The sequence below is a fragment of the Rhinoderma darwinii genome, chromosome 3, assembly GCF_050947455.1.
Source record: "Rhinoderma darwinii isolate aRhiDar2 chromosome 3, aRhiDar2.hap1, whole genome shotgun sequence".
NCBI lineage: Eukaryota > Metazoa > Chordata > Amphibia > Anura > Rhinodermatidae > Rhinoderma > Rhinoderma darwinii.
Window position 1 is genome coordinate 319,190,203 of NC_134689.1, and position 23,637 is coordinate 319,213,839.

General features: G+C 44.4%; 1 pseudogene; it reads left to right on the forward strand.

Moving 5' to 3' along the window:
• Nucleotides 1-11,972: 11,972 nt before the first annotated feature.
• LOC142751340 (U6 spliceosomal RNA) lies at nt 11,973-12,065 on the forward strand (annotated as a pseudogene).
• Nucleotides 12,066-23,637: the final 11,572 nt, after the last annotated feature.

The following is a 23,637-nucleotide window of genomic DNA, read 5'->3' on the forward strand; positions in this document are numbered from 1 at the left end:
ACATAGCATTATGTGCCACAACATCCAGTGCCTGCAGGCCACCAGAGTGGCTTATCGGTGCGGGGTCCGGGTGTCGGACCCGCACCGATGACATTCTGATGACCTATCCGGTGGATAGGTCATCAGTTGTCAGAAGGTGGACAACCCCTTTAAGTGAGGACAGCAGCCAGACATGAAAATAGTTTGTCTGAATGAGCTCTTATGTATTTAGGAGAAAACACTATATAAACATATGCTCAGTGTTGACATTTGCATAGGTTTACTTACACAGTAACAAAAGGAATGTATGAGCAGGCACAGTTAAACAGTGTAATTGGATTTACTGTTGTCTGCCTGGCTGGTCATACACATTATATACTCGTTCATCCAACAGCTATCTCTACTGACCCCATCATAAACATGCAGACTCAGCCAAGAGTATAAGTTTATTTAAATGGGAAGAGTGGAATAAGCCGCGGCCAGAGGTGCTTGGCAGCAGCTTTACCTCTCAAGGGAACAGAGAATTGGGCACGCTGAAATTCAACATGCCCGATCCTTCTTTGCTCAGTCGGCAGACAGCATGTTACTGGCAAACTGCCCTCATACACATTACAAGGGCAACCAATATTCCTAAAATTGGCAGGTTCACCCTTTAATGTGTATGACCAGCTTCACTGTACCAGCAGTACCTGAACTATTTTGATTTGTGTATGTTCATTGCAAATATGAAGGATAGAGACAACTTCATGGAGGTGCTTTGGCAGTTGGTTATATGAGAACATAGAAAAAAAATTAAATCTTATAGGGAGGTGTGTGGTATGTGGAAATTAGATTGTTAGCTTTAGTGAGAGTGATTTACATAGGTGAACATATACACAGCTCAGTGTAATGTCAGCAAATCTAATGTTATACCTAGAAAGTGTCCATCTGTAAACTAGTTCTGGGTTAGTGATATTTTATTACGCCTTCAGCAGTATGCCAAGGTGAGATGTTGCTAAATGTATTACGTCACGGCATGTGGCATAGTAAGACTCTGTTCAGACCTCATTTATTGTTTACATTTGGCATATATACCATGATTTACTCCTGGTGTATATACCTGTGTACGTATAGCCCCAATGTATCCAACTGTATGCCCATGCAATTGCATTTTGTCTGCCACTGACTCTTGTAAAATAGTTGTTTTTTTTAGCAGGATCCCCTTCTATTAAAATCTTTTATATACAGTTAATAAAAGGTCTGCCGACACATACCGCCTGAACGTATGCCAAAAGAACACTCTTTTTGCATGCAGAATATCGGGCCCATTATACCCACCGACACGTTCATGGTATATATATCGAGAGCATTTACAGATGTATAGCCCAAACGTGCATGTGTGAACATAGCCTTACACTTGATATGCTTATGACTTCACACACTCTATTTGTGTGGCGTTTTTTGTTCCAAAAAACGCATCTAAAAAAAAAGTTTTTTCGTAAAATGGTACATGCCTTTTTTATGGAATTTAAAGTGGCGTTTTTTGCAAATAGTGTGTTCTACTACCTGCATTTTTTTCAATTCTAGTTTGTTGAAGCTATGTGATTTAAAGATCATGTGAAAAATTATTATTTCAAATAAAAATCATTATTTCTAACCTTGTCAATGTCTTGACTATATTTTCTAGTCATTTTGCAACTCATTTGATAAATATAAGTGTGAGTTTTCATGGAAAACACAAAATTGTCTGGGTGACCCCAAACTTTTGAACGGTAGTGTATGTCTGTATGTAATTTATTTTTAGGTGTTCATCTGCAGTAAATATATAGATTCAGATTATTCACTTTCAGCAAAAAAAAAAATAATGTTGGCAGCATGCTGGATGTGGAATTTATGTAAAACATTGAGTACCAGTAAATTTCATAAAGAAAATCATACGATGTATTTGGCATTTGTGCCGTTTCCACTGTTTGTATATGACCTTTAAAGACACAGCTGCACAAAGGACAGATAGGCAGGTGGAAACCGCAAAGCGAAGGTCATTAGTCACTCCTTCACAAGAAGTCCAGCACATTATACATCACAAAAAACACTATTGTTTGTTCTTGGATTTATTTTCCTTTTTCAACTGATGGGAGGCTTAAAGAGTCACTGCACTTTCCTTTTTTATGACAGATATGCATTGTATTTGAAAATCAATAAAAAAACCTCAAATGCTGTGGTCAATTGCGACTGCAGTATCTGAGGCCTTGAAAGGGGGGGCCCTTAGACCTCAGACATCTCATCTGCGCCCCCACAACACGATCGTGGGGTGCCAATGGTTGCCATGTCAGCCCAGGGGTCTAATGAATACCCCCAGGACTGCCTTCTGTCTGCTCTGTTAAGCCGTGCTTCTGAGAGCTTTTTAAAAAAAATAAAAAATTTAATAAAATTGATCAAAAAGTCAAAAGTACCAAAAAATGGTAACAATAAAAACTACAGCTCGTCCCACAAGAAATAAGCCCTCACACTGCTCAATCCATGGAAAAATAGTTGTGACTCTCAGAATGTAGTGAAACAAAACAATTATTTTTTTACAAAAAGTTGTTGTTTTTTAAAAATAGCAAAATATAAAAAAACCTATATGAATTTGGTATCACGTAATCATATTGAGCCGCAGAATAAAGTTAAGTTGTCATTTTTACCCCACGGTGAAAGCCGTAAAACTAAAACCAAAAAACAATGGAATCTCAGTTTGTTCCAATTTCAGCCCACAAAGAATTTTTTTTCAGTTTCCCAGTACATTATATGGAACTTTAAATGGCTACGGGCAATTCCGTCTTCCACTCCAGGGATGCTGAAGACAAAATGGAGCTGTGTGTGTGGGCGGTGTGTGAGCGCGTCCTTAGGGTATGTTCACACGCTAAAGTAAAAATTACTGTAAAATACGGAGCTGTTTTCAAGACGTTTTCAGACGTTTTTAAAGCATCAAACGTTTATTGATGCGTTTTTTGAGCCGTTTTTGGAGCTGTTTTTCTATTGACTCAATGAAAAACAGCTCCAATAACAGCTTAAGAAGTGACATGCACTTCTTTTTACGGGGCGATTTTTTTTACGTGCCGTTTTTTAAAACAGCCACGTAAGAATAGGCCCCGTCTGAATGAAACACCGTTTTTTCCCATTGAAATCAATGGGCAGATGTTCGGAGGCTTTCAGCTTCCGTTTTCTCAGGCGTTTTTCGAGGTGTTTATGCCCCGAAAAAAGGCTGAAAACACAGAATGTGATCATACCCTAAGAACTCGTCCATTGCGCTGAGTGCACAGTGCAAGTGAAATGACATCCTGTCTTTACACCGCGTTCCAAATTATTATGCAAATATTATTTTTCGCTGATTTTCCTAAATAGTCGATGCAAATGACAGTCAGTATAATCTTCAAGCCATCAACCTTTGGAGTATAATGCAAATTTCACTGAACAAATCTCTTAATGATAACAGATTTTTTTTTAGAAGTAAAAAACTCAAAATGCTTCAAATTATTATGCACAACAGAGATCAAAACATTTTAAAGGTTGTAAAGAGAACTAAAATGGTAATTTGTTGAATTTGCAGCATCAGGAGGTCATATTTACAGGAATCAAAAGCTCTTTCAATCAAAAAAAATTTAACAGGCCAAGTTACATGTTAACATAGGACCCCTTCTTTGATATCACCATCACAATTCTTGCATCCATTGAATTTGTGAGTATTTGGACAGTTTCTGCTTGAATATCTTTTGCAGGATGTCAGAATAGCCTCCCAGAGCTCCTGTTTTGATGTGAACTGCCTCCCACCCTCATAGATATTTTGCTTGAGGATGCTCCAAAGGTTCTCGATAGGGTTGAGGTCAGAAGAACATGGGGGCCACACCATGAGTTTCTCTCCTTTTATGCCCATAGCAGCCAATGACACAGAGGTATTCTTTGCAGTATGAGATGGTGCATTGTCATGCATGAAGATAATTTTGCTATGGAAGGCACGGTTCTTCTTTTTGTACCACGGAAGAAAGTGGTCAGTCATAAACTCTACGTACTTTGCAGAGGTCATTTTCACACCGTCAGGGACCCTAAAGGGGCCTACCAACTCTCTCCCCATGATTCCAGCCCAAAACATGACTCCACCACCCAGGGCCGCCATCAGGAATTTCAGGGCCCCCTACAGCTACATTTTCTGGGCCCCCCTACCGTGGCACCGCCTGTTAACGGTACTCCGTCCAGTACTATATCATGGTACCCAGGGCCGCCATCAGGGGGGGTATTAGGGGTACTGATGTGAGAGGCCCGGCCAAACCTAATTGAAAGGGGTAATGAATCCACTTAATGGTAATGTAAATGTCGTTCACTGAATAGATAGATTGACTGCCTGATTAGAACGATTAAAATTGAATTTTATTAATATATTATAAAATATGGCTCATATAGCCCAATAGTGACATATATTCAGGCTCAGGCAAGGTAGTCAGGGATAGGAGGTGGTGAGACTCTCCTCTTATAGTATACAGCCCTGACAGCAACTTGCTGAGAGAAAATAATTCCAGCCCACCGGGCTCACAACAAGTGGTCAGAGAGAAGAGTTAGTCCTGTTGACGGACTAGTCTTGGACAATTCTCCGAACCACCGCTGCATTAATTAGGACAACCCTACGCGTTTCAATGTCACTGGTAGGTGTGACACATCATCAGGGATTGTTAAAGTTGATGCCGGTTAAGCACAATTTCGTGCTAACATTTATTTCTCCCGGCTCGTGCACGACTCTAATACAAATGGCCGCACTAATGCGGCCATTTGTATTAGAGTCGTGCACGAGCCGGGAGAAATAAATGTTAGCACGAAATTGTGCTTAACCGGCATCAACTTTAACAATCCCTGATGATGTGTCACACCTACCAGTGACATTGAAACGCGTAGGGTTGTCCTAATTAATGCAGCGGTGGTTCGGAGAATTGTCCAAGACTAGTCCGTCAACAGGACTAACTCTTCTCTCTGACCACTTGTTGTGAGCCCGGTGGGCTGGAATTATTTTCTCTCAGCAAGTTGCTGTCAGGGCTGTATACTATAAGAGGAGAGTCTCACCACCTCCTATCCCTGACTACCTTGCCTGAGCCTGAATATATGTCACTATTGGGCTATATGAGCCATATTTTATAATATATTAATAAAATTCAATTTTAATCGTTCTAATCAGGCAGTCAATCTAATTGAAAGGGGGGCCCGGCAAACTGCCGCGACTTGCCTTTGGTAGAAAAAAACCAGGCCCCTGCAATGGGGCCCGTTTTTTTCACCAAAAGAATGTCATGAGCTGCGGGCCCCCCTTTCAATTAGGTTTGGCCGGGCCTCTCACATCAGTACCCCTAATACCCCCCCTGATGGCGGCCCTGGGTAGCATGGGGGCCGTCAAACACCGCCGCCCGTGTGACCGATCACGCGCACCCGCAAACTCCCGCGCATGCGCACCGGCGACCGCCTGGAACCGCGCACCGAATTTTGAGGCAGATTTTGACCTGCCCACACTATCTTGCCGCGTTTTTTGCCTGCGGCGATTGAGGACAGCAGACAGAAAACGCAGCAAAAAATGCATTTTCTGCCTCCCATTGATTTCGATGGGAGGTCAGAGGCGGAACCGCGGCAAGAAAGGACGTGCTGCTTTTTCTTTTTTCCGCGACTGGCTCCCATTGATTTCAGATTAAATCAATGGGAGGCGGTTTTGGAAGTTGTTTGGTGCTGATTCTGACGCAGTGTCCGAGTCAATATCAAAGCCCAAAAACTCTGTGAACTGGGCCTTATTGTTAGGGCTTATTCAGACGAACGTGTAATACATCCGTGCAACGTGCGTGATTTTCACGCGCCTCGCACGGACCTATGTTACTCTATGGGGCCGTGCAGACTGTCAGTGATTTTCACGCGCCTCGCACGGACCTATGTTACTCTATGGTGTCGTGCAGACTGTCAGTGATTTTCACGCAGCGCGAGTCCGCTGCGTAAAACTCACGACATGTCCGATATTTGTGCATTGTTCGAGCATCACGCACCCATTGAAGTCAATGGGTGCGTGAAAATCACGCCCAGCACTTCCGCAGCCGTATAAACTATGAATGAAAACAGAAAAGCACCACATGCTACAAACATACAAACAGTGTCATAATGATGGCGGCTGCGCGAAAATCACGCAGCCGCGCATCATACGCTGCTGACACACGGAGCTGTTATGGACCTTTTGCAAGCGCAAAACGCCACGTTTTTGCGCGCGCAAAAAGCACACGCTTGTGTAAATCCGGCCTTAGGGTAGGAACACACTAGGCATGAACGCTGCGGATTTTATGCAACACATTTTATTGTGGATAATCCGCAGCGTATCACAGTCGCAGCCGAGTGGGTCAGATATGAACAAATCTCATCCACACGCTGCAAAAATAATGGACCTGCAGTGTGGCTTTTTGGCTTTTTAAGTCGCAGCGTGTCAATGTATTCTGTGGAATCGCCGCTCCTCTGTTGCGGAAATGCTGCGGTTCTGCCGCAAAAATCACAAATGAGAAAAAAAAAAAAAGGCACTTTTTTAAATTTATAAAAAAGTTTAGACTTACCCCGGCCGTAGTTTAGGTGACGCGATCCTCTATTCTTAGCGCAGCCCCGCCTCCTGTCATGACGTTTCATCCCATGTGACTGCTGCAGCGGTCACATGGTCTACAGCGTCATCCCAGGAGGCGGGGCTACGTTCAGAAGAGAGAGATGCGTCACTTAAACTACGGCCGGGGCAAGTCTAAACTTTTTTTTCCCTGCAGGATTCCCGCAGCGGACACGCCTCACCAAACCTGCGCCACTATTTGGTGCGGTTTTGCTGTCGGAATTCCCTGCGGCTGCCGGGGCGGATAAGCTGTGGAGTTTTACTCAGCATATCCGCCTAGTGTGTTCCTTATGATGTCGCTCCTGGAGCTGCTGCCGGTCTCTAAATAGGCAGTTGGTTCAGTAGAATTTGGAATTATTTTTTTTTGTGAACCAGCTTAAAAAAATACAAAACTTTTGTGTTAGGGCCTGTTCACATCACCGTTCGCTTCCGTTCCGGGGTTCCGTCTGAGGTTTCTGTCGGGTGAACCCGCAACGGAAAGTAAAAGTGATAGCACAGCTTCCGTTTCCATCACCATTAGCGCAGTCGACTGCGCTATTAATTCCGTCCGAAAACCAGCCGGAATGGTGACGAACGGAAACCATTAGCGATGTTTCCGTCACCATTGAGATCAATGGTGACTGAAACGGAAGCTGTGCTGTCACTTTCACTTTCCGTTGCGGGGTTCACCCAACAGAAACCTCAGACGGAACCCCGGAGCTGTGGTTCGTCACCATTCCGGCTGGTTTTCGGACGGAATTAATAGCGCAGTCGACTGCGCTAATGGTGATGGAAACGGAAGCTGTGCTATCATGCTATCACTTTCACTTTCCGTTGCGGGGTTCACCCGACAGAAACCTCAGACGGAACCCCGGAGCGGAAGCGAACAGTGATGTGAACAGGCCCTAACACAGAAAGTTTTGTATTTTTTTAAGCTGGTTCACAAAAAAAAATAATTCCAAATTCTACTGAACTAACTGCCTATTTAGAGAGCGGCAGCAGCTCCAGGAGCGACATCATAAGGGACACACTAGGCGGATATGCTGAGTAAAACTACACAGCTTATCCACCCCGGTAGCCGCAGGGAATTCTGCCAGCAAAACCGCACCAAATAGTGGCGCAGGTTTGGTGAGGCGTGTCCGCTGCGGGAATCCTGCAGGGAAAAAAAAGTTTAGACTTGCCCCGGCCGTAGTCTAGGCGACGCATCTCTCTCTTCTGAACGTAGCCCCGCCTCCTGGGATGACGCTGTAGACCATGTGACCGCTGCATCAGTCACATGGGATGAAACGTCATGACAGGAGGCCGAGCTGCGCTAAAAATAGAGGATCGCGTCACCAGGACTACGGCCGGGGCAAGTCTAAACTTTATCAATTTAAAAAAGTACCTTTTTTTTCTTCTCATGTGTGATTTTTGCGGCAGAACCGCAGCATTTCCGCAACAGAGGAGCGCCGATTCCACAGAATACATTGACATGCGACTTAAAAAGCCAAAAAGCCACACGGCAGGTCCATTATTTTTGCAGCGTGTGGATGAGATTTGTTCATATCTCATCCACTCTGCTGCGACTGTGATACGCTGCGGATTATCCACAATAAAATGTGTTGCATAAAATCCTCAGTGTTCATGCCTAGTGTGTTCCTACCCTAAGGCCGGATTCACACGAGCGTGTGCTTTTTGCACGCGCAAAAAACGTGGCGTTTTGCGCATGCAAAAGGTCCATAACAGCTCCGTGTGTCAGCAGCGTATGATGCGTGGCTGCGTGATTTTCGCGCAGCCGCCATCATGATGACACTCTGTTTGTATGTTTGTAGCACGTGGTGCATTTCTAATTTCATTCATAGTTTATACGGCTGCGGAAGTGCTGGGCGTGATTTTCACGCACCCATTGACTTCAATGGGTGCGTGATGCGCGAACAACGCACAAATATAGGACATGTCGTGAGTTTTACGCAGCGGACACACGGACACACGCTGCGTGAAAATCACTGACAGTCTGCACGACCCCATAGAGTAACATAGGTCCGTGCGAGGCGCGTGAAAATCACACACGTTGCACGGACGTATTACACGTTCGTCTGAATAAGCCCTAACAATAAGGCCCAGTTCACAGAGTTTTTGGGCCTTGATATTGACTCGGACACTGCGTCAGAATCAGCACCAAAAAACTTCCAAAACCGCCTCCCATTGATTTAATCTGAAATCAATGGGAGCCAGTCGCGGAAAAAAGAAAAAGCAGCACGTCCTTTCTTGCCGCGGTTCCGCCTCTGGCCTCCCATCTAAATCAATGGGAGGCAGAAAATGCATTTTTCGCTGCGTTTTTTGTCTGCTGTCCTCAATCGCCGCAGGCAAAAAACGCAGCAAAAAACGTGGCAAGATAGTGTGGGCAGGTCAAAATCTGACTCAAAATTCTTTAAGGAATTTTGAGGCAGATTTTTTTTTGCCTGCAAAATACTGTGTGAACAGGGCCATACATGATCAGCACTTTGAGATAATTTACTCACTGTGTCAGAAGAGCTGCTCCCACTCCAGTCCTCTTCCGGCGATGTCTTCCAGGGGAGGTCTTCGGTCCAGACGTCCAGTCCTTCACCTCCAGCCAGGCTCCAGGTAAGTTTTGTCCATGTGTGTCCGCGGCTGCGCGCGCTTCGTTCGCGGGTGCGCGCGCTTCGTTCGCGGGTGCGCGCGCGGTCGATCGCGGGTGCGCGCGCGGGCGGTCTCCAGTGCGGCCGTTCGTGGATGCGCGCTCGCGAGTGCGCACGCGCGGGAGTTTCAATGTGCGCGCGATCGGGTGCGCGCGCGCGGGCGGACGGTTTGACGGCCCCCCATGACGAGGGGAGGGGGCCCGCAGCAGCAGCAGCAGCAGCTCACGACATTCTTTTGGTGAAAAAAACGGGCCCCATTGCAGGGGCCCGTTTTTTCCTACCAAAAGAATGTCGAGGCAGTTGCCGGGCCCCCCTTTCAATTAGGTTTGGCCGGGCCCCTCACACCACTACCCCTAATACCCCCCTGATGGCGGCCCTGCCACCACCTCCTTGCTGACGTCGCAGCCTTGTTGGGACATGGTGGCCATTCACCAACCATCCACTACTCCATCCATCTGAACCATCCAGGGTTGCACGGCGCTCATCAGTAAACAACACAGTTTGAAAATTAGTCTTCATGTATTTCTGAGCCCACTGCAAGCGTTTCTGCTTGTGAGCATTGTTTAGGGGTGGCCGAATTATAGCTTTATGCACACTTGCAAACCTCTGGAGGATCCTACACCTTGAGGTTTGCGGGACTCCAGAGGCACCAGCGGCTTCAAATACCTGTTTGCTGCATTGCAATGGCATTTTAGCAGCTGCTCTCCTAATCCTATTAATTTGTCTGGCAGAAACCTTCCTCATTATGCCTTTATCTGAGCGAACCCGTCTGTGCTCTGAATCAGCCACAAATCTTTTCACAGTACGATGATCACGCTTAAGTTTTCTTGAAATATCCAATGTTTTCATACCTTGTCCAAGGTATTGCACTATTTCACGCTTTTCGGCAGCAGAGAGATCCTTTTTCTTTCCCATATTGCTTGAAACCTGTGGCCTGCTTAATAATGTGGAACGTCCTTCTTAAGTAGTTTTCCTTTGATTGGGCACACCTGGCAAACTAATTATCACAGGTGTCTGAGATTGATTACAATGATCCAAAGAGCCCTAAGGGTATGTGCACACGATGAGAGGCTTTTACGTCTGAAAAGACAGACTGTTTTCAGGAGAAAACAGCTGCGTCGGTTCAGACGTAAAAGCTCCTCCTCGCATTATGTCTTTGACGCTCGTAAATCTTGAGCTGCTCTTCATTGACTTCAATGAAGAACGGCTCAAATTACTTTGCAAAGAAGTGTCCTGCACTTCTTTGCCGAGGCAGTCAATTTACGCGTCGTCGTTTGACAGCTGTCAAACGACGACGCGTAAATGACAGGTCGTCGGCACAGTACGTCGGCAAACCCATTCAAATGAATGGGCAGATGTTTGCCGACGTATTGTAGCCCTATTTTCAGACGTAAAACAAGGCATAATACGCCTCGTTTACGTCTGAAAATAGGTCGTGTGAACCCAGCCATAGGCTCCCATAATAGGAGCTTTTACGTCTGAAACGACGCAGCTGTTTTCTCCTGAAAACAGTCTGTCTTTTCAGACGTAAAAGCCAGCTAGCGTGTGAACATACCCTAAGACACAATACCATCCATGAGCAGGGGCGTAACTAGGAAAGACTGGGCCCCATAGCAAACTTTTGACTGGGGCCCCCCCTCCCCTGGGTGTCACACAACCCCCCGCCCCTTGTAGATAGTGCCTTTTTTACAGCCCCCCCTGTAGAGAACGCCGTACAGCCCCCTGTAGATAACGCCATACAGCCCCCCTGCAGAGAACGCCATACAGCCCCCCCTCTGTAGATAGCGCCATACATCCCCCTGTAGAGAACGCCATACAGCCCCCCTGTAGATAACGCCATACAGCCCCCCTGCAGAGAACGCCATATAGCCCCCCCTGTAGAGAACGCCATACAGCCCCCCCCTGTAGGGAACGCCATACAGCTCCCCCCCTGTAGGGAACGCCATACAGCTCCCCCCCTGTAGGGAACGCCATACAGCTCCCCCCCTGTAGGGAACGCCATACAGCCCCCCCTGTAGGGAACACCATACAGCTCCCCCCCTGTAGGGAACGCCATACAGCCACCCCCCCCTGTAGGGAACGCCATACAGCATTCCCCCCCGGTAGGGAACGCCATACAGCGTCCCCCCTCCCAAAAAAATGCGACCTACAGTGTGTCCTACAAAATACATGTATCCCCTATCCACAGGATCTCCACAGGATAGGGGATACATGAGTGATCGCTGGCATTGATAGGGAGAACGGGGGACTGAAAGTCCCCTGAACTTCTCCATGAAAACACTCCGTGTGAACATACCCGCACTGTTAGGGTATGTTCACATGCACTGTTTTCAGACGTAATTCGGGCATTTTACACCTCAAATTATGCCTGAAAAAACGCCCCTAATACGTCTACAAACATCTGCCCATTGCTTGCAATGGGATTTACGGTGTTCTGTTCTCAGGAGGTGTAATTTTACGCATCGCTGTCAAAATACGGCGCGTAAAAAGACGTTTTTGGAGGCGTTTTTCATTGACTGCATTGAAAAAACAGCTCCAATAACGGCCGTAAAATACGCCACGAAAAACGCAAGTTGCTACAAAAACGTCTGAAAATCAGGAGCTGTTTTCGCCTAAAAACAGCTCCGTATTTTCAGACGTTTATGGTCACTGCGTGTGAACATACCCTTCAGATTAACATTGATATCACACATTAAAACCTTCCTTGGAATCAGTCTATATACAGATATACATGTGTATATAAAAAAAATATACAATAGGTGATCGCTTCGGCAGCACATATAGTAAAATTGGAACGATACAGAGAAGATTAGCATGACCTCTGGATGACACGTAAATCGTTCCATAATTTTTATCTGGTGGAGTTGTCCCTGCTTACCGACTTTTTGGAAAGCAGTAATTCAAATTATCTCAGAGGTCACTGGGGTCTTAATCCTTGACTCTCCTGAGGCGACACTACTATTTATGTTCTCTATACCGTTCTCCACATATAAACGCTCCCTAACTATTTATGTTCTCTATACCGTTCTCCACATATAAACGCTCCCTAACTATTTATGTTCTCTATACCGTTCTCCACATATAAACGCTCCCTAACTATTTATGTTCTCTATACCGTTCTCCACATATAAACGCTCCCTAACTATTTATGTTCTCTATGCCGTTCTCCACATATAAACGCTCCCTAATTAGGCATCTCCTTCAAGCTGCCAAAATAGTTATCCCACGTAAATGGAAGTTCACAGACCCTCCGACTTTAGACAAGTAGTTCCAGGAAATTGCTATAATTCAAAGAATAGAAAACTTGTTGGCACAATCTCTCACTGCTTCTGCACGATACATATCCACCTGGTCCCCTTGGATCACGTTCCTCTCGTCACCTACATACCTTACCTTGGTAACGGGACACGTAGTTTCCCTTTAGGGGTAGCCGACATGACGATAGGGAGACTCACCCGCTGTTACATATTCATGCCATGGAATTGCTGCTCTCGATTTTCTCTCTTTCTTCATTATATTATTCCGGTTCTGGAGTCCAGGCTCACCGCGAAAACCTGATATAACCCAAAATTGAACAAAAGGAGCATATAGACTAGAATATGTATATTGTATCAAAAAATATGTTTATTTATTAATTTAAGCAACAACAAAGAAAAAAACACAAATATATAATATATTACAAAAATTAAAAAAATGATATCAAACACCAAATATACAACGCCACGTTGGTTTCCATGGAGTGAGATATGATATTATTTTGCTACATTAGGTAAAAGCAGCATGGTAAGGAGTATACGTTGCGGATGTACGTCTATAAATAAATGTCAGTACATATCACAATAGAGGTATATTAAATCACCACCTTGAAAAACCTCTAACATCAGATATGCATGCATAATAAATCTGCATGACCATGCCATAAATGAGAAAATACAGTCAATTCGGCGGTTCTTGTAACTAGTTTATGTTCCTTTTTCCTACACACAGGTGTTAAATTATTTTGTGCCTGTAAAGCGTCATCTTCTATAGATTTACATAGAGAATAATCTGTTACTTAAAGAGGCTCTGTCACCAGATTTTGCAACCCCTATCTGCTATTGCAGCAGATCGGCGCTGCAATGTAGATTACAGTAACGTTTTTATTTTTAAAAAACGAGCATTTTTGGCCAAGTTATGACCATTTTTGTAGTTATGCAAATGAGGCTTGCAAAAGTCCAAGTGGGTGTGTTTAAAAGTAAAAGTCCAAGTGGGCGTGTATTAGGTGCGTACATCGGGGCGTTTTTAATACTTTTACTAGCTGGGCGCTCTGATGAGAAGTATCATCCACTTCTCTTCAGAACGCCCAGCTTCTGGCAGTGCAGACACAGCGTGTTCTCGAGAGATCACGCTGTGACGTCACTCACAGGTCCTGCATCGTGTCAGACGAGCGAGGACACATCGGCACCAGAGGCTACAGTTGATTCTGCAGCAGCATCAGCGTTTGCAGGTAAGTAGCTACATCGACTTACCTGCTAACGCAGATGCTGCTGCAGAATCAACTGTAGCCTCTGGTGCCGATGTGTCCTCGCTCGTCCGACACGATGCAGGACCTGTGAGTGACGACACAGCGTGATCTCTCGAGAACACGCTGTGTCTGCACTGCCAGAACCTGGGCATTCTGAAGAGAAGTGGATGATACTTCTCATAAGAGCGCCCAGCTAGTAAAAGTATTAAAAACGCCCCGATGTACGCACATAATACACGCCCACTTGGACTTTTACTTTTAAACACACCCACTTGGACTTTTGCAAGCCTCATTTGCATAACTACAAAAATGGTCATAACTTGGCCAAAAATGCTCGTTTTTTAAAAATAAAAACGTTACTGTAATCTACATTGCAGCGCCTATCTGCTGCAATAGCAGATAGGGGTTGCAAAATCTGGTGACAGAGCCTCTTTAAAATGAGCTGAAAAACTTGTGTTACCAGAACCTGATAAACAGAAAGGGAAATGATTAATATACAGAAGTGTTTTATAAAGTGAATGTTTAATTCCACCACATTTTACAAGCGGTTTTACTACAGACATGATAGAGATAGCACCGCTTTGCTATCAGTCACCTTTACATATACAGCCTAGAAAACAGTATATGTATATTTCAGTAATACTTATTTTCTTGTAGATTTGCGATAACTTCAGCTTATTGTTTTGTTACGGACATCTAGTAGATTTTAATAAATATGTTGGATTATTTCTTCCCATGAATTTAGGTTTTCAGGAAATGTGTTCTACACACGATGGCATCCAATATAAGGGGTGTATAGGTGGCGGTGTGTCTGTCTAGTGGCACCTTAAAATGCATACTGCACCTTCTGCAACTTATACATTGAGTGTGATGCAGTAGTGGGACAGTTTTTCCCCTGCCACTTGCAGGCTGCACTGGTCTCTCCCAGTATTTCTCTTTAAATAACAAAAAATGTATTACCAGAACGGACCCCCATAATGAATAATTCACATGGAAAGAACATAACAAACTCCGCTTTACCCAGGACAACTGCCTTGAAATAAATATAGTGCACTGGCTTGTTGTACCCATGTTTACAACATTGGCATTGGTCAAATATTAGCCTTTGGGCACATAACTCAATGTTAATAACTAATTGTTACAGCTATTTGCATTGTTAGATACGAAAAATTATATAAAGAATATATCTAAATATAAGATGAACTCATTGTTGTTCCACCCTAAAAGCTGTTTTAACTTCACATTTACAGCTCCTCTGCTCAGATCTTGATAAATTACCTGCTTCCCACCTGACATCTACCAACATTCAAGGCACCCAATGCACAAATAAGAAATATGGTAAGAAGTTATTTTCCCTTCTGAAATTGATTTCCTATATACAAGTTGTGGATTAATATGTACATGAAAATGAGCAGTGAAAAACATGAGTCCGAGACCAAATGAGGCGATGCTTCCTTAACCCTTCCAGGACCAATGGTCATTGATGCCTCAATGACCAGGCCTAAATTTAAAGTTTTGGCATAGATTCTTTTAAACTGTCATAACTTCTGAACTACTTCGGATAACTTAACCATTTGTTTAGGAGGGTTTTTTTTCGCAATAAATCACACTTTCAAAATATATATATTTTTACTACATATGCAACACGTATTTTATATTACAATGAAACAATTGATCAAAAAAGTGCCAGATTTAGTGTAATTTAATAAATTACACTAAATAGTTAATGTCTGCCTTAATTAACTAACAATTTATGATCGCGCTTTATAACCTACTATTCCTGCCTGCCTATTCTAACACTAAGGGGCACACGGAATACAATGTATATACTTTCTATATACTCTGTAAATGTCATGTCTTTAAAACGCATTTAGTGGCAATTCACAGGTATTGCAGCCTTCTTCCCTTGAGGTGAATTGGAGAAGAAGGCTGCAATACCTATGAATCGCTGCTACATGTGTGTCGACGATTCACAGTGAGTAAGTAGAAATAAAGGGGAAGCACTGCTCGCACGAGCGCTGCACCCCCTTCAAAACAGCTGATCGGCCGGGGTACCGGCCCCCACCCATCAGCTATTGATGGCCTATCCTGAGGATAGGCCATCAATTTTTACTAGCTGGAAAACCCCTTTAAATTTAAAATACCCACAATGTGACAATATTATGCGCATGGTGCTTAAATCAATGTCATATGACTGAGCATTACATAAATTTTGACAAAAAATTGCAGTGGTCTTTACGAAGTGGAGTAATAATTGAATTTGTGAAGCAAGCCAGGTCATTAATACCTCTGGGCCCATTTTCTTAGCAGAAGACACAATACGAGCTAAGGGTTAAAGTTCCCTGTTTGACTGCCAAATCGTTTTTGTTGTAAACTTACGGTAAGCCATTAAATGCAGAAGCATGTGTGTTTGTGTGAGGTGTTGAATCTGAATTGACAAGTAGGTTGGTTCAGTTCCAGCACTCTGTAAACTCTGTGCTGTGTGCTTTTCTTATCTCTTATCGTTCGTTGACTCCTTATTGAGTACTAATAACTGGGTTATAATAACACGAGTAGAATGAATGTCATTTGCACATTACTAAATCATTACGTCTTCCGTTGCAGTAGCAAAAATTAACCATATAAAAAAATAGATGGTTTTATTCCAGTTATGGATACAGTAAAAGTGGATGGGGCTGGTTTAAATCTGATTATTTAAATTGCCCTTTTCTGTCATATTCTTTTTAGCTTTAGTTATATCATTTTATAGGAAAGCTGGGTCAAAAATAATCTAACTGCCATTACAGCATTTACATTCACGCAGCTTTCTTATAGTCTTTATTGGCAATTCTGCCAATTTATTCTGTAAGTGGCAGATGTATAACCGCATAAGGGCACTTTCAGACGTGGCGGATTTGACCAATCACCAATCAGCGTCATACACTTCTCATTGTTCCTGCCCAGCTTCTTTCACTGCACAATCACACTGTAACAATGGGCTGGAACAATGAGAAGTGTATGACGCTGATTAGTCACTGATTGGTCAGCGTCATACACTCCTCTGTACAACGCCCAGTAGGTAAAAAGTAAAAACACGCCCAGTTGGTCATTAAGAAACTAGCATAAATCTAAAATTGCTCATAACTTGCTCAAAAATTATTGTTTTTCAAAATAAAAACCACTGTTATCTACATTACAGCGCCGATCAGATTATGTAGGAGATAGGGCATTTATAATCTGGTGACAGAGCCTCTTTAAGCAGTTGGATAGGGGGCTTGGACTTATATGCATGCTAGTGGTCTTAGCTGCAGCAACATAGCTCATACTGGTGGGGAATAATGAGAGTTATAGTTAAGAGAAACCAATAGGTCCGTCTTCCATATAACACTCAATAATACAACATATTCTGATAAAGGGTTAATTTTTTCAAATATAATTTCCATTATAACCCCCCCCCCCCCACCCCAACACCTCAGGGATTTTATTCTCCACGTTCTTAGGTTCCCAGTCAGAAGTCTCACCCAAACAAAAATTGTTTTCCTCTGATTTGGCTGGATGGAGGTCGCCCCCTTGGCAGGTAATTCTGGGCACTCCCTTCGCTCACTGCCACCACCCAAATCCGAGAGCTCACAAACAGATAGTTTAACCACTCTGCTTCTTACTCATACAGCTTTTCAGCTGTAATTGTATGCATCGAAGGTGGCATCTCATTGTGCCACTCGCGCTGGCGCCTTCCTCACATTTAAATATGCACACACCCTAGCAGTAATCTGCAGATATAATTACTATATTCATTCATCTCCCTTCCCAGACAGTGCGGTCATACAAACACAACCATTTATGGATTCGCTCAACATCCTTATTCAGACAAAACGAAAGGTGTGTTTACTCTTGCACACACAAACCAGTTCACACACCGCAGAGCCACTTAATGGCGTGTTATTGATTTGAACATGTTTAACCTCTGTTTAACCCCTGCTTTTCTAGAAGGGAAACAAAGCCGCCTTAACCCAATTGCAGGCGTCTGTACACAGACAGGAGTATTTATGAACTGCATATTGTGTCTCTGAAAGGCATTCCAGATTTTCATACAGAAGACAGTGTTAATAGTTATCTTAAAGTGAAGCTCCTCCTTTGATAAACATTGTATATACAGTCAGCAAATGACAGGTCTGAGAGTACGTTCACACAGCTTATTTTCAGCCGTTTTTCGGGCTTGAAAAACGGCTGAAAAACATCTGACCATTTGAATGGAAAAACAGCGTTTCGTTACGATGGGACGTTTTTTACGCGACCGTTTGGAAAAACTGAGTGTAAAAAACGTCCCATAAAAAGAAGTGCATGTCACTTCTTGGACCATTTTTGGAGCCGTTTTTCATTGTATCAATACTTTGAGCGCTGAGCCTGGGGAATCCCCTGACAGCACTGTCCATATATGGACAGTGAAGTTAGGGCTTTCAACTATGGAGTCCCCAGCCAGAGGCTCCCTCTGACCCCCTGTAGATAACACCAACCCCCCCAGTAGATAGCACCCCCTGCCTGTAGATAGCACCCCCCCCCCGTAGATAGCGCCACTGTAGCTCCCTGTAGGAGCAGAATCCCCAGCGGCCAGACCACGCTCTGGCCGGGGATTCCGCTCATGGAGAAGCCCCTCGTGTCACTATCCATATATGGACAGTGACGTCAAGGGGTTACTCCTGGAGCGGAATCCCCGGCCAGAGCGCTGCTGACGGCAGTGGATTCCGCTCTGTCCATATATGTCTAGCCAGGGGGATTCCGCTCATACAGGGAGTTACAGTGGCGCTGTCTACAGGGGAGTGCTATCTACAAGGGGGATGCTATCTACAAGTGGGGATGCTATCTACATGGGGGTGAATCTTTTTATTCAGAAACTGCATTAAAGCTGAACTGTGTGAAACTGTTTGAGACATGTAAATTACACAAACAATATGTAAGATTTTACCTCCCAGATAATTTAGTGATTTAACAGGATATATTGTACAGGGTGGGCCATTTATATGGATACACCTAAATAAAATGGGAATGGTTGGTGATATTAACTTCCTGTTTGTGGCACATTAGTATATGGGAGGGGGGAACTTTTCAAAATGGGTGTTGACCATGGCGGCCATTTTGAAGTCGGCCATTTTGTATCCAACTTTAGTTTTTTCAATGGGAAGAGGGTCATGTGACACATCAAACTTATCGAGAATTTCACAAGAAAAACAATGGTGTGCTTGGTTTTAACGTTACTTTATTCTTTCATGAGTTATTTACAAGTTTCTGACCACTTACAAAATGTGTTCAAAGTGCTGCCCATTGTGTTGGATTGTCAATGCAACCCTCTTCTCCCACTCTTCACACACTGATAGCAACACCGCAGAAGAAATGCTAGCACAGGCTTCCAGTATCCGTAGTTTCAGTTGCTGCACATCTCGTATCTTCACAGCATAGACAATTGCCTTCAGATGACCCCAAAGATAAAAGTCTAAGGGGGTCAGATCGGGAGACCTAGGGGGCCATTCAACTGGCCCATGACGACCAATCCACTTTCCAGGAAACTGTTCATCTAGGAATACTCGGACCTGACACCCATAATGTGGTGGTGCACCATCTTGCTGGAAAAACTCAGGGAACATGCCAGCTTCAGTGCATAAAGAGGGAAACACATCATCATGTAGCAATTTCAGATATCCCGTGGCCTTGAGGTTTCCATTGATGAAGAATGGCCCCACTATCTTTGTACCCCATATACCCCATATACCATAAATTTTTGTGTTCCAACAGTCTTGTAGGGATCTATCCAATGTGGGTTAGTGTCAGACCAATAGCGGTGGTTTTGTTTGTTAACTTCACCATTCACATAAAAGTTTGCCTCATTACTGAACAAAATGTTCTGTGTAAACTGAGGGTCCTGTTCCAATTTTTGTTTTGCCCATTCTGCAAATTCAGTGCGCCGATCTGGGTCATCCTCGTTGAGATGCTGCAGCAGCTGGAGTTTGTAAGGGTGCCATTTGTGAGTAGCTAATATCCGCCGAAGGGATGTTCGACTGATGCCACTCTCCAGTGACATGCGGCGAGTGCTACGCTGTGGGCTCTTGCTGAATGAAGCTAGGACAGCCACTGATGTTTCTTCATTAGTGACAGTTTTCATGCGTCCACATTTGGGCAAATCCAACACTGAACCAGGTTCACGAAACTTGGCAAGCAGTTTGCAAACAGTAGCATGGGATATCGGTGGTCTCGTAGGGTGTCTTGCATTGAAATCTGCTGCAATGACCCGGGTATTGCGTTCACCAGACTTCAACACAATTTCTATCCGCTCCTCACGTGTTAACCTCTGTGACATGTCAATGGCTGTAAACAAAGAGAAGCTTGTAAATAACTCATGAAAGAATAAAGTAACGTTAAAACCAAGCACACCATTGTTTTTCTTGTGAAATTCTCGATAAGTTTGATGTGTCACATGACCCTCTTCCCATTGAAAAAACGAAAGTTGGATACAAAATGGCCGACTTCAAAATGGCCGCCATGGTCAACACCCAGCTTGAAAAGTTTCCCCCATCCCATATACTAATGTGCCACAAACACGAAGTTAATATCACCAACCATTCCCATTTTATTTAGGTGTATCCATATAAATGGCCCACCCTGTACATCTGTGTACCTCCAATCTTATACAGATTTTATTGTGGCATATTCCACAGCTTTCTGTATTACGAAGGTATTCTCCTATAGAAGCATTGTTTCTAGGGGATAGTATGATTGCTCATAGAGGCAGGATTCAGTGTCACATGGAGGGCCCACAATCATGGCTCCCAACCATCCCGGATTCCTGGCGGTGTCATACTGACTTGGGCGACCGGCAGCCTGTCCCGCTTTTAACTGCATCCTCAGAACGCAGATACAGTTGAATCCAATGGTGAAGCAGGGATTAGTTAGCTCCCTGCTTCACGATTCACACTGTGATGCCTGCCATGAGCGGCTTGGCACAAGCATGTGCATTACAGTAATGTCATCGCGCCTGTCTGCGTGCACAGCACAGACCAGAGGAGCCCAGCAGAGTAATCTCCTCCGTTCGTTGTGGGTGCGGGGCTAAGTACTTTTTTTATTAGTAGATACTATAGGGGCATTATACTGTGTGTGTATGTGGAGCATTATGAGCACATTATACTGTGTGTGGGGCATTCTCTGTGTGGGGCAATAAAATGTGTGTGGGGAACTTTGGGGGCATTATACACCGCGTTCCAAATTATTATGCAAATGTTATTTTTCGCTGATTTTCCTAAATAGTCGATGCAAATGACAGTCAGTATAATCTTCAAGCCATCAACCGTTGGAGTATAATGCAAATTTTATTGAACAAATCTCCTAATGATAACAGATTTTTTTTTAGAAGTAAAAAACTCAAAATGCACTGTTTCAAATTATTATGCACAACAGAGATCAAAACATTTTAAAGGTTGTAAAGAGAACTAAAATGGTAATTTGTTGAATTTGCAGCATCAGGAGGTCATATTTACAGAAATCAAAAGCTCTTTCAATCAAAAAAAACTTAGCAGGCCAAGTTACATGTTAACATAGGACCCCTTCTTTGATATCACCTTCACAATTCTTGCATCCATTGAATTTGAGAGTATTTGGACAGTTTCTGCTTGAATCTCTTTGCAGGATGTCAGAATAGCCTCCCAGAGCTTCTGTTTTGATGTGAACTGCCTCCCACCCTCATAGATATTTTGCTTGAGGATGCTCCAAAGGTTCTCGATAGGGTTGAGGTCAGGGGAACATGGGGGCCACACCATGGGTTTCTCTCCTTTTATGCCCATAGCAGCCAATGACACAGAGGTATTCTTTTCAGCATGAGATGATGCATTGTCATGCATGAAGATGATTTTGCTACGGAAGGCACGGTTCTACTTTTTGTACCATGGAAGAAAGTGGTCAGTCATAAACTCTACGTACTTTGCAGAGGTCATTTTTACCCTGTCAGGGACCCTAAAGGGGCCCACCAGCTCTCTCCCCATGATTCCAGCCCAAAACATGATTCCGCCACCTCCTTGCTGACGTCGCAGCCTTGTTGGGACATGGTGGCCATTCACCAACCATCCACTACTCCATCCATCTGGACCATCCAGGGTTGCACGGCACTCATCAGTAAACAACACAGTTTCAAAATTAGTCTTCATGTATTTCTGAGCCCACTGCAACCGTTTCTGCTTGTGAGCATTGTTTAGGGGTGGCCGAATAATAGCTTTATGCACAATTGCAAACCTCTGGAGGATCCTACACCTTAAGGTTCGCGGGAGTCCAGAGGCACCAGCGGCTTCAAATACCTGTTTTAGCAGCTGCTCTCCTAATCTTATTAATTTGTCTGGCAGAAACCTTCCTCATTATGCCTTTATCTAAACAAACCCGTCTGTGCTCTGAATCAGCCACAAATCTTTTCACAGTACGATGATCACGCCTAAGTTTTCTTGAAATATCCAATGTTTTCATACCTTGTCCAAGGATTTGAACTATTTCACGCTTTTCAGCAGCAGAGAGATCCTTTTTCTTTCCCATTTTGCTTGAAACCTGTGGCCTGCTTAATAATGTCGAACGTCCTTCTTAAGTAGTTTTCCTTTGATTTGGCACACCTGGCAAACTAATTATCACAGGTGTCTGAGATTGATTACAATGATCCAAAGAGCCCTAAGACACAATACTATCCATGAGTTTAATTGAAAAACTAATAATTAAATGTTTATGACACTTAAATTCAATGTGCATAATAATTTGGAACACGGTGTACTGTAGAGAGACACTATGGAAGCATTATACTGTGTGTGGGGAGGCACTATGGTGGCATGATAATGTGAAGAGACACTGATACTATGATACTGCGTGTGTCGGAAGGCAATATGGGGTCATAATACTTTGTATCTGTGTCTATGGTGGCATTATACTGTGGGGGAGCACTATTGGGGCATTATACTGTGTGAGGGGCACTATGAGGGCATTAAACTGTGTAGGGAAGCATTATGAGAGCATTATACTTTGTGAGGGCACTATGGGGGCATTATACAGTGTGAAGGCACTATGGGAGCATACTACTGCATGGGCGCACAGGGCCGCCATCAGGGGGGTATTAGGGGTAGTAGTGTAGGGGGCCCGGCCAAACTTAATTGAAAGGGGGGCCCGGCAACTGCCGCGACTTGCCTTTGGTAGAAAAAAACAGGCCCCTGCAATGGGGCCTGTTTTTTTCACCAAAACAATGTCGTGAGCTGCGGGCCCCCCTCTCGTTTAACACCGCCGTGAGCTGCGGGCCCCCCTCTTATCACCGCCGCGAAACACCGCCCGCTTGCGCGCGTACGAGCGAGCGCGCGAACGACCGCAAGCGCGCGCGTCCAGGCGCGCCGCCGAGAGGGAGGCGGTGCGCCCGCAACACAAGATCCAGGGGGAAGGACCGGACAGCACAGCCACACTGGACAGCGGCGCAGTCTACTTATCTGCTGGCCCGCCTCTGATTCGTCCTCCTCGTCCGACTCCGCCTCCTCATCCAACTCCGCCTCCTTGTCCGACTCCGCCTCCTCCTCCTTCTCCAGAGCGTGGCTGCGTAAGGAGAGGGGGAGGAGTCTAGTTGTTGCGCGGCAGCAGTTATACGATTCCCGCCATTTTCTGGAGCCTGGAGGTGAAGGTGAAGGATGACATCTGGACCGAAGACATCGCCTGAAGAGGACTGGAGTGGGAGCAGCTCTTCTGACACGGTGAGTAAAGTGTGTCAAAGTGCTGTTTATGTATGGCCCTGTATGTTCACACAGAGTATTTTGCAGGCCGAAAAAATCTGCCTCAAAATTCCTTAAAGAATTTTGAGGCAGATTTTGACCTGCCCACACTATCTTGCCGCGTTTTTTGCTGCGTTTTTTGCCCGCTGCGATAGAGGACAGCAGACAAACGCAGCA